The sequence below is a fragment of the Chelonia mydas genome, chromosome 4 (genome assembly GCF_015237465.2).
Source record: "Chelonia mydas isolate rCheMyd1 chromosome 4, rCheMyd1.pri.v2, whole genome shotgun sequence".
NCBI lineage: Eukaryota > Metazoa > Chordata > Testudines > Cheloniidae > Chelonia > Chelonia mydas.
The window spans coordinates 58926796-58945855 of record NC_057852.1 but is presented as its reverse complement, the minus strand read 5'-3'; the positions used below and the strand labels follow the sequence as shown (position 1 = coordinate 58945855).

General features: G+C 47.0%; 1 protein-coding gene across 8 annotated transcripts in view; it reads right to left on the bottom strand.

Annotated features, from left to right (window-relative positions):
• FHIP1A (FHF complex subunit HOOK interacting protein 1A) overlaps positions 1-19060 on the bottom strand; it is a 134507-nt gene that overhangs the window by 106748 nt on the left and 8699 nt on the right. The window contains exon 2 of one of the 8 annotated variants that reach the window (XM_043545809.1): positions 9112-9188. The exons of 6 other annotated variants lie outside the window; for them this stretch is intronic. The gene's annotated coding sequence lies outside the window, so the exon portion shown is untranslated. Of the gene's footprint in view, positions 1-9111; positions 9189-14654; positions 15018-19060 lie in introns of those variants that run through there. One more of the 8 variants, XM_043545807.1, reaches the window with a different exon arrangement.

Below are 19060 nucleotides of genomic sequence, written 5' to 3'. Positions count from 1 at the left end.
CAGAGTATCAAGCACCAAATTCCACTTTTGTCTGTTCATGTAGTAAGGAAAAGATTTCCCAGAATTTACTGAGGCTCTAGTTTTCCTCTATCAGCTGAAGTGTTTCTCAGCAGAGATGGATTATGAAGATAACACGCAATTATCCAAACTCTTCTATCATCAGCTGCCATTTACTTGCATTAGCAGTACAAACAATTTAAAAGATAATTCACAAAGTTTACAAGAGTGGAGAAAGAGGAGACTTGTCTCTTTCTTCAACCCCTGGATATCCTACAGCAGTGGTTCTCAACCAGGGGTATGCAGAGGTCTTCCGGGGGTATGTCAACTCATCTAGATATTTGCCTAGTTTTATAAGAGGCTACAAGAAAAGCACTAGCAAAGTCAGTATAAACTAAAGTTTCATACAGACAATGACTTGTTTATGCTGCTTTATATAGTATATCAGTGTTTCTCGACCTGGGGGCCACAATTTATTTTATAATTATATGGTAAAAATGAGAAAGTAAGCAATTTTTCAGTAATAGTGTGTTCTGACACTTTTGTATTTTTATGTCTAATTTTGTAAGCAAGAATTTTTAAATGAGGTGAAACTTGGGAATACACAAGACAAATCAGACTCCTGAAAGAGGTACAGTGGTCTGGAAAGGTTGAGAGCCACTGCCCTAGAAGACCAAAATAAATTAGAATAAGGAACCTGTTAATTTGTATCCACTAGAAGCAATGTATTAAAATTATTATTCTGTTTCAGAAAGGTTTTTTTAAAAAGATACACCCTAGCTTTAAAAAAAAAAAGGGCACGGTTTCACATCTTTGTGCCAATTGCCCTTTATGTAGAAGTTACCCAAATAGGGGACAGAAAATGTCACAAGGTTCCCCATCCCGTCACATCACTTCTGCCTTCCAGAAAAGGTTTGGACCTCAAAACTAACTGATTCCATCAAGATTCATAGCAAGTCCAGAGCCATCAGCTGGTTCTCTGTCCTACAGTCCTATTCTGGCCCCCTTCTATACAGTCTCTGTCAGAGAACTCCCACTTCCCAAAACCCACACGTAGCATGGAGGGAAAAATACCAACTTAAAGGGACAGAATCAACCCAGATAATTTCAAAAAGTTAAGTTTTCTGATTGAGTACCCTTTAAATAGTATGTCCTCAGTGGGTTTTTTAAACTCCTTTAAAAATTCTTAAAAACAATTAAGGTTTTTTTCCTGCCTCCAACTGATGCTCTTTCACACAAGGTCAAGAGCACCAAGAAACATGCTCAGGAGCTCCATCCCTTCTTAGGGTTGCCAGGCGTCCAGTTTTCAACCAGAATGCCTGGTCAAAAAGGGGTGCTGGCAGCTCTGGTGACTCAGCCAATGGGACCTATGGGGACGGTGCCTAAGGACAGGGGCAGTGCACAGAGGCCCCTGGCTGCATGCCTCTGCCAAGGAGGCAGAGGGACATGTTGCCACTTCCAGGAGCTGCCCAAGGTAAGTGCCACCCAGAGCCTGCACACCTCACTCCCTTCCGCACCCTAATGCCCTGCCCCAGCCCTGGACTCTCTCCCTCACCTAAACTCCCTCCTGGAGCCTGCATCCCAATCCCAGCCCTGAGCCCCCTCCCACACCCTCAACCCCTCATTTTGGCCCCATCCCAGAGCCAGCACCTCCAGATGGAGCCCTCACCCGCTGCTTGCACCCTAATCCCGAGCCCCAGGCCAGAGCCCCATCCTGCACTCCAAACCCCTCATCCCAAGCCCCACCCCAGAGCCCACACCTCCAGCCAGAGCCCTCACTCCCTCCCGCACTCCAACCCTCTGCCCCAGCCTGGTCAAAGTGAGCTAGTGAGCGAGAGCGAGCAATGGAGGGAGGGGGGATGGAGCGGGGCGGGACCTCAGCTGTGGCAAGGATGTTCAGTTTTCTGCAATCAGGAAGTTGGCAACCCTATCCCTTCTTCTCATCTGTCTTTGCACATTTCTGCCGGCCCTGCTGACTCTTCCATCTCAGCTCTGGTACTGCTACTAAAACACCGGAGCAGCAAAACACTAAAACTGTCACTATTCAAAGTGCTATCAAATGCCCACAACAAAAAAGACTTGGTTTATGCTTAGTTTCTCTAATTGCTCAGTTGTAGTTATCCTGAGGGGCAGGTGTTACTTGTAACACCAGTTACAACTTCCCCTCCCCCATATGTTTGTCTCATATCCTGGTAAGACTGGTCATAAAACAAGATTGTAAACTTCACTGCGGCACTTAAGAAAATAGGCCCTGAACTCTAACTGGGGCCTCTACATGCTATTATAATACAAAGGTTACTTTGTTTACAAGCAAATGAAGTCCTCAACACCATGACTTACAAAAGTCCAATTTGGTATTTTCTTTTGACCCATTTGCAAATTGTTTATCACTGGGCAACTGACCAAAAGGCGGTAGTGGGGAAGGAACAAGACAAAGTACTCAGCCATACAAAACCAAAGAATATGGCACAGAAGGAAATGCAGAAGCCAGAAAGCAAACCCCTTCACCAACCAAAGAATTAAATTTCCAGCATTATTTTTGTTTGTTTGTTTGTTATGGGGGGGGGGGGTGTTTGTGTTTGTTTGTTTTTTGTGGGGAGGAAAACAGGCTGGAAGCCCACATACATGGGTCCCAAGTGTCTGGAGTTAAGTCGGCCAAAAACAGATGAGCCTTTTAGCATATTTTTAAGAGCAACAAACAGTAGAGTCCAGCAGACCTCCAAAACTAGAAGCTGGTACCAGGGACTGAAATTACATTGTAGCGAAAAACCCCACTAGGAGATGAGCTACACCATCTCATGCCGTCTTTTCTATTATACAGTGTGCTTGACACTGTCTACAACGAAATATGTAAAAGCCAGGTGCCTTGCAAAAATCTTTGTTTCTGCATCAACATAATTATTGATTGGACCCAAGTTTCACTATCTCAGTGCTGCAGCAGAGCCAGAACGAGAACCACAAAATGCTCTGTGTTTGAATAAGGTCTACAAAAAACCAAATGCTAAAATTTTCTTTTGATAAAGGAGCAGATTTTAAAGAAAGGATGTTTATAAAATAAACAGGTCTCTCCAAACCTGCAGGTTTAAAGGTAAGTTTTGGATCTGAATCCTTCACAAGCAGGGTCCTGGAAAGTGGCTAAATTTAAGTGCCTCAAGTTTATATGAATTAGCCTGTTTAGTTTCCAGGAGAAAAGATGCATCTTAGCTTAGCATGGGAAATGACTAGTCACTTTTGCAGTTCACGACCTTTCATTACTACTACTGGGCTCCAATTCTTGAAACAAAATTGAAAGGTTTCACTGTATTTGTAGATATACTGATTTCAGAGGTGGATTAAGATGTATTAGGGCCCTGGGAACAAAACATTTGGGGCCTGCATATCCCCACCGTGGAGCCCCACCCCCTGCTCCTCCCCTTCCCCCAAGGCTCCACCCCCTGACTTGGCCAGAAGTCAGGCCATGGAAAAAGCAGAGCTGCCCAGGGAGCCTGGGCCACTGTGGAGAGCCCAGGACTCTCCACCTGCCCTGGAGGGCAGGGACAAGGGCTGGGGGCTGCTCTCAGGAACCTCGGCCCCCTGCCCAAGGCAGGTTCATGGTCTGGGGCTCCCCACAGCTGCCCAAGCTCCCCGGGCAGCTCTTACCACAGCCTAAGGCAGTGGTCCCCAAACTGTGGACCATGCCCGTAGGAGCTCAGCCCTACCTCCAGCTCCGCTCTGACCCCACCATAGCCCTGCCCCCAGCCCCAGCTCTGGCTCTGCTCCCAGCTGCATCCCCACTCACAGCCCCCGACTGTGGGCTCCGGCCCCACTCCTGGCCTGACTCCCATGGGGGTGGGGGGAGAGGCCGGGGGGTTGCAGACTGGGTGAGGGGTGGGAGTGACTGAAAAAAGGGCTAGGGTGACCATATGTCCCATTTCAACCCCAGACGTCCTGACTTTTTTGGGAAAAAACTGGGCATTTGTCCCATTTGCTCTTGCCAACTGATCACTAGTTGGCAAGAGCAAATGGGAAAAATGCCCAGTTTTTCCAAAAAAGGATCTGGGTGGCGGAGGGTGAGCAGTGGGGCTTGGGCCAGCCCTGTGCGGGGGAGGGGAGAGGGCCAGCTATGCGCAGGGGGAGAGAGGCTCAGGTGAGGGGCTCACACCCATTCAACACAGCGCCGGGGAGGGGGAAAGGGGCTCAGAGCAGCTCCATGCTGGAGAGAAGAGGGGAGGGCAGGGGGAAAGGTGGTCAGATCAGCTCCACACCAGGGAAGGGAGGAGGAAAGAAAGAGAGAGGGGCTCGGGTGAGCTCCGTGCAAGGCGGGGGGGAGGGGGGGGAGGGAGAAGCGCCTCGCTTCAGTGCCAGGGGGAGGGGGGGCCTTGGTTCGGCACAGGGTGGGAGGCTTGGGCAAGCAGCACTCAGCCAGCCCTGCCTGGGGACATGGGGAATATTGCTCACACCCCACACACTACAGGCTTCTGGCTGGGCTGGAGGCGGGGCCTAAGGGGGAAGAGGAGGAATGGGGAGGGGAGGGAGGTGGAGTAGAGGGCGCAGCTACAGTTCTGGCCCCTCCTGCGGGGCCCCCAAATTGGCCGGGGCCCCTGGGCATGGGCCCCATTGGCCCATATGGTAATCCACCACTGACTGATTTGTGTATCTTTTAATCATTATTATCTGTACAAAGAACCGCAATATAATAGGCCCTAGGTTAGGGATGGGCAAACTTTTTGGCCTGAGGGCCACATCTGGGTATAGAAATTGTATGGAGGGCCATGAATGCTCAAAAAATTAGGGTTGAGGTGTGGGAGAGGGTGAGGGCTCTAGCTGGGGGTGCCGGCTCCAGGGTGGGGCCAGAAATGAGGAGTTCAGGGTGCAGGATAGGGCTCCAGGCTGGGGTGGGGGAGTGGGCTGCAGGGGCGGCGGGGAAGAGGGAGGGCTCCAGCTGGGGGGTGCGGGTTCTGGGGTGGGGATGAGGAGTTTGGGGTGTAGGAGGATGCTCTGGGCTGGGACCAAGGGGTTCAGAGGGCAGGAGGGGGATCAGGGCTAGGGCAGGAGGTTAGGGTGCAGGAGGTGGTTAGGGCTCCAGCTGGGGGTGTGGGCTCTGGAGCGGGGATGAGGATGAGGGGTTTGGGGTGCAGGAGAGTGCTCTGGGCTGGGACCAAGGAGTTTGGAGGGCAGGAGGTGGATTAGGGCTAGGGGTTGGGGCTCAGGGGTGCTTATCTCAAGCAGCTCCTGGAAGTAGCAGCATGTCCCTTCTCCGGCTCCTATGCAGAGGCACGGCCCCGCAGCTCTGCATGCTGCCCCGTACACAGGCACTGCCCTTGCAGCTCCTATTGGAGTGCTGGAGGGGTCCATTGGAGCAGGGCCATTGGAGTACATAGGAGCTGGAGGGTGGCCATGCCGCGGCTTCCGGGAGCCACGTGGTGCGGCCCTCCGACCCAGCACCCTGTCTGGAATGCCGGAGCGGGGCAAGTCCCAGACCCCACTCCCCAGAGGGAGCTCGAGGGCCAGCTTAAAATGGCCTGCGGGCCGTAGTTTGCCCACCCCTGCCCTAGATGCTGACTAAGGAGGACAGAAATTATTCCTGAATGGATAAAAACTAAAAACTGTACAGTTCCTTTCAAAGTTAATCAACCAAACAGCATTTTTTTAGTTTCTGGAGATTCACTATGTTTTCCACCAATTTACAAATCACAGTTTGGATCATGATGGCACCCAAATGATATTCAATGCTGTGTATGCATCCGATGAAGTGAGCTATAGCTCACGAAAGCTCACGCTCAAATAAATTGGTTAGTCTCTAAGGTGTCACAAGTACTCCTTTTCTTTTTGTGGAATTTAGAAGTTCCTGAATTTAGTTTATTGGTAAAACAATAATCTGAAGAATATGGATCTGTCTACACTACGATCAGGACAGCACGAGTAGGCAAAACCAAGCTAGTTTTGATAGAGCTAGCTTGCTAAAAATAATGGTACAGTTGCAGTAACAAGGCTAGTCACCCAAGTACTTACCTACAGTCCCAGATAGGATTGTTCTCGGGTAGTCAGCCTATGTCACTTCACATGCAATTGCCTCTACACTGGTGAGCTAGCTCAGGGACAGTAACTCCTCACTTAAAGTCATCCCGGTTAACGTTGTTTTGTTGTTACGTTGCTGACCAATTAGGGAACATGCTCATTTAAAGTTGTACAATGCTCCCTTCTAACGTCTTTGGCAGCCGCCTGCTTTGTCCACTGCTTGCAGGAAGAGCAGCCTGTTGCAGCTAGCTGGTGGGGGTTTGGAACCAGGCAGCCCCCCCTCAGCTCCCCGTTCCCCTAAGTTTCCTGTGCGGCAGCCACCAAGCAGGCTATCATTTGCCAGCGGTTCAGCTGTCCCTCCCCCATTGCCAAGTGCTGCTCCTGCCCTCTGCCTTGGAGCTGCTCCCCGATCCTCCTGCTTGCTGTGTGGGTGGGGTGGAAGGGAGAGGGGGGCTAATCCCCCTCCCCCCTGCTCCTGCACCCCGCTTATCCCATCTTCCTTAGAGCAGGGGGGAACACATGACAGGGCTCAGGATGGAGGGAGCTTCCTGGCAGCAGCTGCTGTCTCAGCTTGCTGATTAACTTAAAAAGGCAGTGTATGTAAGAGAGCGGTCAGTGTACTTAAAGGAGCAATGCGCATCTCTCTCTCACACACAGGTGTGTGTCTCTGTCTCCCATGCCGTCACCCCTCCCTCTATTCATGCTGCTTTGTAGAGATGAGAGATCAGCCAATTACTAGTTCATCATTTAGTAGTAAGGCATTCCCCAGGAAATATCCCACCCTCTAACTTCACCACCTCAACCAAGCTTCACAATCATCATCGCTGTGTACCAGTATTGAATTGTTTGTTTAAAACTTATACTGTGTGTGTGTGCGCGTGTGTATATATAATATACATGCGCACATACATATATAATGTCTTTTGTCTGGTGAAAAAAAATTTCCCTGGAACCTAATCCTCACCTATTTACATTAATTCTTATGGGGAAATTGGATTCGCTTAACATCGTTTCGCTTAAAGTCACATTTTTCAGGAACATAACTAAACATTAAGCAAGGAGTTACTGTATACCTACACATATCATGCCTCCTGGACATTCAAAGAAGAATTTGATTGACTTAAAGAGATTCCAATATTGATAGCTGCATAAAATCATTAGCAAACTTTTTCTAATAAGATTATCTGTCATATAGAAGATATAATTGTGCTTTTTGAAGTGGTACTAAGTAAACACTTCTCAGGCACTCATCTTGCTATTCCAGGCTCCAGAAACCTGAATCCTTATCAGGCAATATTGCCAGTGTGTACTTTTACCATTTCTCATTCATCTCATAAAAAAAATTTTAAGCACTAGTGGGGTGGAAAAATATTTCCGTGCCTCTGGCTACCATTGGATACTTTGGCTTCTCTCCTCTTTACACACTGATAAATCATCCCTACCAAGGATGGACTTTGCTCATCTAATATACTTTTAAGAGAAAATATTTTGTTTTTGGAGTGCGCCAAATTGCAGGTACCTTAAAAAAACAAAACGAAAACACCCCACACTCATTGAGAAGAATACATACACATTTTCTAAACTGGAGCACTGAATGACACACCACCCTTAGCAGAAAAAATAAAAGCGTAAAATAAGAATTCATAGAAATACTGGAGACTGGAAAAACTACATTAGTTATAAAAAGTTACAGAGTGAAAGCCGCATTTCACAAAATCAATGGAATTTTGACATTGACTTAACTGAGGCCAGGAATTCACCCATGGTTTAATATACTGAAATGTGTTAATCACAGTAATGCCTACTTTTTTTATATTTGTAAGACATTGGATTCAACCAGTATTCTGAAATACTAGGTGCTGAACTGCGACTGGGAGGCGGAGGGTGGGAGAGGTCAGATTTTCAATGCTGATCAGACTTGTCACGTAGAGTAGATAAATATAAGACAGATAAAACTCTATAAGATTAGTCAAAGTCAAAACCTTTTCCTCGTTCACTTTCTTCCTTTAATATGAAAGACATAGGAAACTATAACAACTTTAATATAATAAAATAATTCTAATAATAATAGAATAACTATAACAACAAGTATTTGGGGGATGGTGGTGGGGAAAAGGGAGAGGGACCAAGGAGTAGTAGCATTTCTGTGAAAAAAGCAATAACCTGTTCCCTTTTCCACAATAAACTCTGAGCCCACAGTATCACCTAAGAGAATACTGAATTACACTCAAAATGAAAGCTTTCCTTAGAGATTCAACTGTACCCAGTGTCCCTTTTCTATAACATACACTATCCAAGCTAGCGCTAGGAAAGATGAACAGTAATATACGCTGAACCAGGCAACGTCCTGTCCTTGGAAGAAAATATTGACATCTGTCTGGGTAGAAATACACACACACACACACACACGGCCACCACAAAAATACCAAAATACACATTATAACCTGAAACATGGTAAACAAAAGAACCACAGGTGGACCTTGAAACATGAATAGTAAAATAGATCAATTTTTTTGCACATATTCCACTTAATTTTATATATGGGATATAGCACAGTAATTAACAATTAAAAAAACAAACACACCCACCCATGGGAAAATCCCACCACAATGAACCCGATTTTCAATAATAGTTAAGTACATACATTGTTTAAAGTGTAGAATCTTTTACAGTCCTGTATATTTTATCTCTACTTGCAAACAGTTTTAAAGCTACAGCTTCACTGCTAAACTAGTTATGCGACCCACGAGCAACTATTTGCCCATGTTTATTTTTCCCCCCTACTGTTCCTTACATGTTCTTGTCAACTCTGGAAATGGCCCACCTTGATTATCACTACAAAGTTTATCACTACAACTTTTTTTCTCTCCTGCTGGTAATAGCTCACCTTACCTGATCATTCTCGTTTCAGTGTATATGATAACACCCATTGTTTCATGTTCTCTGTATATATAAAATCTCCCTACTGTATTTTCCACTGCATGCATCCAATGAAGTGAGCTGTAGCTCACGAAAGCTTATGCTCAAATAAATTTGTTAGTCTCTAAGGTGCCACAAGTACTCCTTTTCTTCTTACCGGTAAACTTAATAGTCACAAAAATGAGACAAAGTATTTACCTCCTTCGCTCACACACAGCTTTAAAAGTCCACTCTGCCAAGCTACCAGTGAGAAGCTTTCCCCAGCACATGAGAGCCTGAAAAAATATAAGTTTTTAGATGGAATGTAAATATATCTATTCACTTCAAATTTCAAAGATTAACTGATGCAGTGTGGATTTCCTGAGTCTGTAGCACTTTGCTGTTGCTCATAGCTTTGCTGAGTAACAACAAACTGAAAATAAGACCCTACTATTTTACTCTGTTATTCAGAACCCTGTGGTAAGAAGTGAAATTGTCAAGATGTTTGCTACCACAATTTCACGATGCTATTGGAAAAAATCAAATTTGCAGGTGGGGAGAAGAACTAGAAGATTAGTATAAAAGAGGCCTCTTTCATGTCCTTTCCTCACAGCAGCTAGAGACAAAAAGTTATTTACCATATCCAGCAACTAGAGAAAGATTACGAAACTCCAAATGTATCATGCATCTGCTAGATATACTGTGACACAAAGATGGAGTCTCCAAGCTATCTCCAGGGATAAAAGGTGAACCACCTCTGCCCCACTCTGGGACCCCAGCTAGTGAGATGAGGGATTCTCACCTGTGTGTTCCCTTTAGACCTTGCTGGTGGGGCTGTTCGACTGTTATAGCTACCTCTGGAGAGTTAGTTTATTCCTCCTGCTAGTAGGTGTCTGGTAGTTTTTTCAAGTCTCTTATCCCACAAATCCCAAACATTCCTGTTTTTAACCAACATGTAAAATTCATGTTATCTCTGAATATTTAAACATACTCTGCCAAAAATTCTGGACAAATACCACTTCTTGTAATCATTAAAAATAGCAAAGGATTAGGTTTAAAAGGCATTAATTCAACCTCAACATTCCATGACCTCACAGCATTACTGCAATTATCCACAGCTCAACAGCAGCCCATGTGACCTAAAGCCATATGATCCAGTCTGCCTTGGTGCCATTACAACATAATGTTGTCTCCAGCTGCCATTACTTCACAAAGAACATTGACTTTCTACTAGTTGATGCACTACGCAGGCAGATGTTAAGGCAGAGGTGGGCCACATCTGGCCCGTGGGACCCTCCTGCCCGGCCCCTGAGCTCCCGGCCACTCCCCTACTGTTCCCACCCCCACAGCCTCAGCTCACTGCGCCGCTGGAGCAACGCTCTGGGCGACCAGGCAGCAAGCTCCTGGGGCAGCACAGCTGCAGAGCCCGGCCTGACCCAGTGCTCTGTGCTGCGTGGTGGCGTGGCTGGTGGTGAGGGGGCAGGGGAGGTTGAATAGGGAGTAGGGGGTGGTTTGGTGCGGAGGCAGCCAAGCTAATTGCTGGCGCCTCCTTGTGATGGATGTCCAGTGCAGGTACTCCATAGGAAAGGTATACAGTGACTGGATAAATGGAGTTTGGGGTGGTGGTCAGGGGTGCGGATAGGGGTCGGGGCGGTCAAAGGGCACAGAACAGGGGGTGTTGAATGGGGGCAGGGGTCCTGGGAGGGCAGTCAGGAAGGAGGGGGGGGTTGGAAGTGGCGGCGGGGGGCAGTCAGGGGACAGTGAGCGGTGTGGGGAAGAATGGGGCAGGGGTCCCAGGAGGGCCGACAGGGAACAGAGGGGGTTGGATGGGGCAGGAGTCCCGGGGGGGGGGGGGGGGCGGAGCATCAGGGGGCGAGAAGCAGAGGGGGGATAGGGATGGGGGCTGGGCCACGCCTGGCTGTTTGGGGTGGCACAGCCTCCCCTAACCAGCCCTCCATATAATTTCCGAAACCCGATTCAGCTCTCAGGCCAAAAAGTTTGCCTGCCCCTGTGTCAAGGTGATGCTGAGACCAGCGGTGAGTATTGTATATAAGTGATTGAAAGCTTAAAACCTCCTACGATAACACTGAAATATGAAGCATTATCACTTTTACATTTTAAGTTGGCATCAGAAGGAATCAGATCATGTTTTCTATATCTTTAATTCATGCAACTTAAAAAACAAACAACTCACCCATATATAAAGTAACTCAAGCCACGTGCTGCTGAATTTTACTGAGGGTTAGAGGGAAGCATTCATGCAAAAATATATGCCACTGATTCTGCTAGGAATTCTTCCTTTTAGCCAACATATTACATTGTAATTTATACCAACTAATAGAGAATACAGGCTACCTGATTGTCAGGGTGGATACAAACCTATGAGGAACAAAATAAAACTGTTTTTTAATTTAAATCAGATATAAATTAAAAAAGTTTTAAAAAAAAATAAATCTATTTATAATTAAATTTGAAGTTATAACAACTTAAGGCCTAAACTTATTATGATCTATTAAAATCATTTAAAATTATTTACAAAAAATAGTATTAAACAGTACATGTTTGCTACTGAAGAAAGCAAGTGACTTCCAGTGGTTTGTCTAAGCACCTGGAAACAGTTTGTTGAACTGCTAAACCAGCTTCTGACAGCAGTAGCCTATTCTGCAAGTACAGAGAGATATCTTCTTCATTTCAGTTTATTCAATTAGTTCAGTTCAATGACTAGTTCATTCAAAGTTAAGAATCTGATTAGGAGTTGAAAACAAACTTTCCTGTTTTTTCCTCTTCCAGTCTATTAATCAAAACTAAGCATGAGAGGATGAGATCTACTCTTTCTAAAAATCTTGAAGGATATGGTGACCTAAGTTTCCAATAAGCTGCAGGGCCGTGCAGCTGCCTATTAAGCGCCGTGCAGAGGCTGAGGCGGGGAGAGGCACCCTCCCCCTCCAGTCAGCACGGACTTGCCGTGGCCAGGGGAGAGGAGCCCCTCCCTCAGACCGGCCCAGACCCAGGCCCGCTGGAGTTGCCAGGGAGAGGAGCCCCGCTCTTGGCCCAGTCTGGCCAGAGCTGTCGCAGCCGGGGAGAGGCGCTCTGCCCCGGCCCATATCTGCTGGAGGGACAGAGAGCTAGGGGGAGTCCTCTCTCTCCCCACAGTCTGCACCCCAAACCGCTCATCCTTGGCCCTACCCCAGAGCCTGCACCCCTCTCTGCCCCCCCACATCTCTGCCCCAGACCTGAACCCCCTCATGGACCCCAAACCCCTCATCCCTGGCCCCACCCCAGAGCTTTCACCCCCAGCCAGAGCCCTCACCCCCCTGCACCCCAACTCTCTGCCCAGCCCTGAGCCCCCTCCCACACTCCGAACCCCTCAGCCCCACCCCCACCATATGAATTTTGTTATGTGCACCAATATGAAGCTGATGTGTCACACATCACCTCCATATTGGTGCACATAACAAAATTCATTCCGCACACTGACATAAAAAATTAAAGGGAACACTGATGGTGACCAGAAACGAATCAGTTCAGTTCACTCACTACTTTGTCTAATAAGTTAGTTTTAAATGCAAAACATGTTTTGATACATAAGAAAATAAAGTTTATCTAGCACATTTAAAATAGCTTTATTTACTAAACACTACTGCTGTTTTTGTGCATTTTTAATTGATTTTGAGTTTCCATATGAATAGACCTTGACATAAATAAATTTAAATAAAACAATCATTTAGTAACTAAGAAATGCAACATTCACCATTTTCTAAACTTAATTTTTACCTTTTTTATTATGAATCTAAATAAATGTAAATTAAGCTATATAATTGCTTAAATCAATGTGTATAGAAATAGCAATGCACCAAATTCAGTGTAAAGCCTATATTTAGTTGCCAATCAACAAGTTTTAGTGGGTACAACCAATGAGAATCATCTCTCTTTAGGAAACTAACTAAGAAGTAAAAATGCAAAACAAAATTAAAATAGATTATTTAAATCAAGGTTTCCTGCTTGCTGGTTTCAGTCATGATTAAAATTGGTGATTTAAATCAATCCACCCCGTTCATTGTACCCTAGCAGTGAAACAATTTTGTTCACAACTCATTTTACCAAGATGACTTGAATTGCAACAGAAGTCATTTAGGCCTTAACATTTTGATTGACTTAGCTACGTTGCTCCCTCAAGTGCCATAGCTTTGCTAATCTAAGCTCCAGTGTGGATGCAAATAGGTCAGTGGAAGAATGCTAAGGGAGGAGGATTACCTAGCACAAATGAAGAAACCCTTCACTTGCTGTAGGAAAAATCTACACTACAGTGCTACAGCAGCACAGCTGCAGCATTGTAGCACAGACATGGCCCCCGTATGGAAATCCTTCCAAATACACTTATAAAGCTGCTAGATTAATAATCATAGATAGATCTATGAAATTCTCATTTTTAAAAAACAGTTTATCATTAGGTGACAAATGCAATACATCACACATGCATTTTGTTAAACTGTCTTAATTATTTTTGTTTGTATCATAGTAAATACACCATTCCAAAAAAGCTTTGCTTTTTTCAAAGGGGTGATTATAGGGGTTCTAAGAAGACAAAGATAAAGGACATTTAAACTGTACACAATTGATCCAACACACACTTACCCTCTAAACCATCAAGGGCTATTCATTTAAACCAGGAGCATCTAAACTTTGTTCAATGGAAGGCCAAGTTAGCAATTTTCCAGGCCCCAAAGGCTTCGTCTGCTTTCATGTACATAGGCAACCTCAGGCCTCATCCGCTTAGAGAAATTTTGCAAAAGCACATCTTACCACAGCTAACAGCAAACAGCGTTACCAAGTTGGGAAACTAGTAGAGACTGACCGCAGGCTGTCACCAGTGTTTTAAAAATTCTGCCATCTAACCCTTCTCAGAGCAGATCTAATCACCATCATGTTTAACATGTCTGCAATTATTATCGGCAATGTTGCCAGCATTGGTAGGGCTGAGGGTGTCAGCAACAGTAGGAAATGTCCAAGCAGTACTCTCTCAATTTTGAATATTATGACTATGAAATCATTCTAGTTCCTCACCATTCAAAAACATTTAAGAAACTAATGAAGTTTCTAATAATTTATTTGAAACCACAAGGCATTCTCCCCTAAGTGCACACACACACACATAAATGAATACTAACAAAAGTTAGGAATTTGCATCAAAGGAAAAATATGCTACTCTGAACAAAACTTGTTGCAGTTAGAAATTGCAAGCATCAGAGCTATGCTTAGAGCTAAGCACAAAGCTATGTCTTCCACCAGTGGTTCTCAACCAGGGGTACACAGAGGTCTTCCAGGAGGTACATCAACTCATCTAGATATTTGCTAGTTTTACAACACGCTACATAAAAAACACTAGCGAAATCAATACAAACTAAAATTTCATACGACTTGTTTATACTGCTCTATATACTATACACTGAAATGTAAGTACAATATTTATAGTCCAATCAATTTATTTTATAATTATATGGTAAAAATGAGAAAGTAAGCAATTTTTCACTAATAGTGTGCTGTGACCATTTTGTATTTTTAGGTCTGATTTTGTAAGCAAGTAGTTTTTAAGGGAGGTGAAAGTTGGGGTTATACAAGACAAATCAGACTCCTGAAAGGTACAGTGGTCTGGAAAGTTTGAGAGCCACTGTCTTACGCGTCCCTGCGGCGAGTGGTACAAAGGGGAACAAAGAAAGGTAATATGGGAAGAGTCCCAAAAGCCACAGAAAAGTGGAACCCACCATTCCTCTTGACCCCAACCTCCAAGCATGTGAAATCCTCTTGCAGCAAATCTGTGCCATAGGTGTTCCAAGGGTACTTGGGTGAGTAGGTAGTCACTTAGCAGCAAAGCTGGGAACAATTACTGTGTACACCATCCACCTTTCTGAAAAGGTGGTCATACACGCAGCTGAATGTCCAGGCCCACCAACTGGGAGAGGGGAAGAAGGGGGGGCAAAGAAATGGGGCCCAGTCAATTTAAAACAGCCCAGGGGCTCCCGGCCACTGCTACTTTTAAATCACCCAGGTGGGCCGCAGGGCTCAGAGGCAACGCCGTGGGGGAGGGGGACAGGAAAGGTCAGCCACCTGCCCTCCCCAGACACCTGCTCGGGGCACTCATCCTAGCAGCCAGCCCCAGCTTGGGAGAGGAAGGGGCGGGACCAGAGCCAGAAGGGAAGAGGCGGGGCCAGAGCCTTTCCTCTTCCAGACACGCTGTCTGGCGCAGCGGCTGCTCTGGGGCTCAGCTTCTCTAGGGACAATGGCCGAGCAAGCCAGAGCCCTCCCCGGCATGCTCAGAGTCGGCTCCTGTCCCGGGAATCTGAGCCTGGGCAAGGCATGGTGTGGTGACAGCAGCAGCCCTCTCCCTGCCCAGAAACTGAGCCTTGGTGGGGGTGGTCTGCTGCTGTCACAGCCAGGTGCATTCCCAGAGAGCTGCTGTGCTGAACCAGGCAGCGTCTGGGAGTGGCTCCAGAGCCCAGCTGCCAGAACAGCAGCCAAACAGACAGGGGGAGCCGGGCCGGCGCAGCAGGAGGACAGAGCCCCCCGCCCAGGTAACGTGGGATGGGGTAGAGCGTGGGGGCCCAGGCTGGGAGGAGTCATATGGGAAGGGTTACGCCATGGGGGGTCACGTGTCTCCCCCTTAGCTGGTGCCTCTCTTTGTGTCCTTCCCACTAGTCTCCTCTGGCAGGGCTCCTAGATGTGCGCCGGGTGGTACCAGCGTCAGCGAAGGCAGCCGGGCGGGCACATGGAAGCCCAGGCCGTGCGAGAAGAGTACGCCCAGCGGCGCAGCTGGCATCTTGCCAAGCATCATCAGCACAGCCGGCAGCATCTTGCTGGGCATCAGTTAGCGCAGGCACAGCACCACGCAAATGTCAGGCAGACTGCGCCCACACGAGCTGGGGGCCCACTGACTGTTCTGTCCTGGGGCCTGGAATTGCTATCAGCAGGCCTGTGAATGTCACTCTGGGAGCCATTAACTTTTATTCCCCAGCTGCACCTCTCTCCGAGAAGAGAAGGGTATTGCACAAGTAGAGGAGAAAATAATTGGCATATCTTCTAAAAGGAGCCATGTTGGCAAGCGGAGGAGGGGAGGCAAGGCACCACTATGGCAGTGCAATTTCCTTTCCTCGATAGATCCATGTGGGATTTGGAATCCATACCCACACCTCATGCACAGACCAGTTCTAAGAAGGATAATTGTCAGAAGCTCGAAGAGATGAGCTTTACAAGGCTTAGTTTGGTCCTCCTTGGATTTTTCTTAGGGGGTATGATTTGGCCTTATGATATTATGCACCATAGGCTATATTCTGATGTGCAAGCATAATTTATTTGATTTACACACATGCTTAAAGAAGAAACATCACCATGTGTAGCACAATAAGTTGTCCCAATGTAACAAGGCATTTCAGCTTTGAAGTGTAATTATAAAAATAAACCTTCCTATTCAACATAACTGCTTTCTGTGCATATTCAAGCTACCTGCTTACTTTCTCAAACATTTCTACTGCAGTTAATGCTGTAATGCCAGTACAGCAGTGAAGAACCAAGCTGAATTTTCTTCTGCCTTCCATATCACAAACCAAAATTATCAACCGCATTCTAATGACAAAATCTTTCCTACTGGTAGTAAGAAGCAAAAAGAACACAGCTTGACTTTCAGTTCCCAGGTTGAGTACACATACCTAGTAGTTAGAAAGACATTTTTTAATTAGGCCTGATCTACGCTACAAAGTAAAGTTGATGTAGGTCCATTTGCATTGACCTAGTTATGCACCTGTCTACGCTAACATTGGTCTCCCATCAGTGTAAGTGGCCTGGTATGGCGATGTAGTAGAACCACCTCTCCCTACTAAGGTTGACACAGTTTCAGCATAGACACTGCATTACTTGTGAAACTCTAAGCATCCTCCAGCACCTGTCTCACAATGCCTCTACCCCTGCAATAGTGAACACCCAGTTCAAAGTTTTGAACTCCACTGCCCTGATCGCAGAGACTGGAAGCCTGCCCCATCTTCTAAAACCCCTATGTGTTTTTTTTAAAATGCCTTTTCCTGATTGCCCACCTTGGTCAACACACCGAGCAGCTTACCTTTGTTGCGTGCCCTGCCTAACGAACAAACAATGCCAGCTCCACACACACAGAGCTGCCTGGAATAGGAAAGTAGTATTGGATTGCCTCAGATTGTGGGGAGCAGAAGCTGTGCAGGCACAGCTACGGACAAGCCACAGAAATATTGACATCTATGAGAAGATTGCCCTGGGGATGCTGGCAAAGGGGCATGACAGGGATCAGCAGCAATGCTGCATGAAAACAAAGAAACTATGCCAGGCAGACCAGAAAGCAAGGGAAAACAATAAGAGATCTTATCCTGCCCTGGAGACCTGTTGCTTTTACAACAAACTGCATGCCATACTTGGTGATGACTCCGTCAGTGCCCCACATACAAGTGTGGCTATCTTGGAGGAGCCCAAGATAGAGAATGCTGTGAGGAGGAAGACACAGCGGGGGACTCCAACCATGCTGCAAGCCAGGAACTGTTTGAAACTCCCCAGGAGTCAGTCCTGGCTGACAAGTGTAGGTGAGCCTGGTGATGAAGGGGAAGGAAGCGTGGGTAAGCGCGTACATGCATTAATCTTAAAATGTGAATTTTGTTTTTCCTTTCATTAAGACCTCATCTCTATTCCCCCTTTGCTCTGCTTTTGTTCCCCATTTAAAAATGGCACTTGGTGCTTTTGCAAGTTAAGACAGGTATTGACTTTTCATTCCTTTACTGGTATGTTGCTAGAAAAGGAGTGAGACAGCAGCCCTCCCCGCATCCCCCAAATCACTGCCTGTTAAAATAGTGCAAATATATTCATTGCCACTTCACAATACCTGTACCCAGGGAGAGGGGCCAAACTGTATAGCTATATACAGGGGTGCTGGAACAATATTTATAGTGGGGGTGCTGATGATGGAAACCAAGTTTTTGGTGTTTGTTATTACTTCTTCAAGCCAGGAGGCGTAGCAGCTACCTGCATCAGAGCACCTCCCTTCCTCCCAGCCAGGTCATACTCGCCACGGTTTGAGCTGAAGCTAGGGGTCCAAAGTTAAAATGTCAAAAAGAATTTCTTATTAAGGATATTTTTAGGAATAATACAAGGGAGTTTGAGACTTAGCTTTCCCTTTCCATTGTGATTGTAAAATCTAATGGTGTATTTTTTTTTTTTTAAATCAGCAACTTCTGGTGTGGACGCATTGAGGTGTCCCACCTGGGGCACTGGAACAGGGCCCCTCCCAAGGCCCTCCCACTTTTTGAAAGTGGATGAGCTTGGCTTGTCCATTTTTCACCACAGGCCCAGCCCTTGGCCCCTGCTCTTCTGCCTGCCCACCCCCACAGTCAGGTCGGAAACTAGAACCTGGCCCAGATAAGAGCAACCCAGGAAGCCCAGGCAATTGTGGGGAGCCATGGACCTTCTACCTAGGTTTGCCAACTTTCTAATCACACAAAACCGAACACCCCTTCCCCGCTCCTTCTTCACCCCTTCTTCGAGGCCCTGACCCTGCTCGCTCCATCCCCGCTCCTTCCGTCGCTCGGTCTCCCACCACCCTCACTCACTCACTTTCACCGGGCTGGAGCAGGGGGTTGGGATGCAGGAGGGGGTAAGGGCTCCAGCTGGGGGTGCAGGCTCTGGGGTGGGCCAGAAATGAGGGGTTCAATGTGCAGGAAATGGCTCCGGCCTGGGGTGCGGGGTGAGGACTCCAGCTGGGGGTGCGGGCTCTGGGGTGGGGCCAGGGATGAGGGTGGGATGCAGGAGGGAACTCTGGGCTGGGGCCAGGCGATTCAGAGTGCGGCAGTGGGGTTCAGGCTCTGGCTGGGGTGTGAGCTCTGGGGTGGGACCGGGGATAAGGGGTTTGGGGTACAGGAGAGGGCTCAGGGCTGGGGAAGGGGGTGGAGTGTGGGAGGGGGTGCAGGCTCTGGGAGGGAGTTTGGGTGCAGGAGGGAACTCCGGGCTGGGAAGGGGATTGGGGTGCGGGAGGGGGTTCAGGGTGCAGGGCCCCGGCAGCGCTTACCGCAGCAGGAGCAGGGCCACAGATGGGGCAGGGCCTTGTGGGCCCCCCCCCCACTTTTAAGGGGAATCTGTCATCCCACCTCCACACCATCTTAAT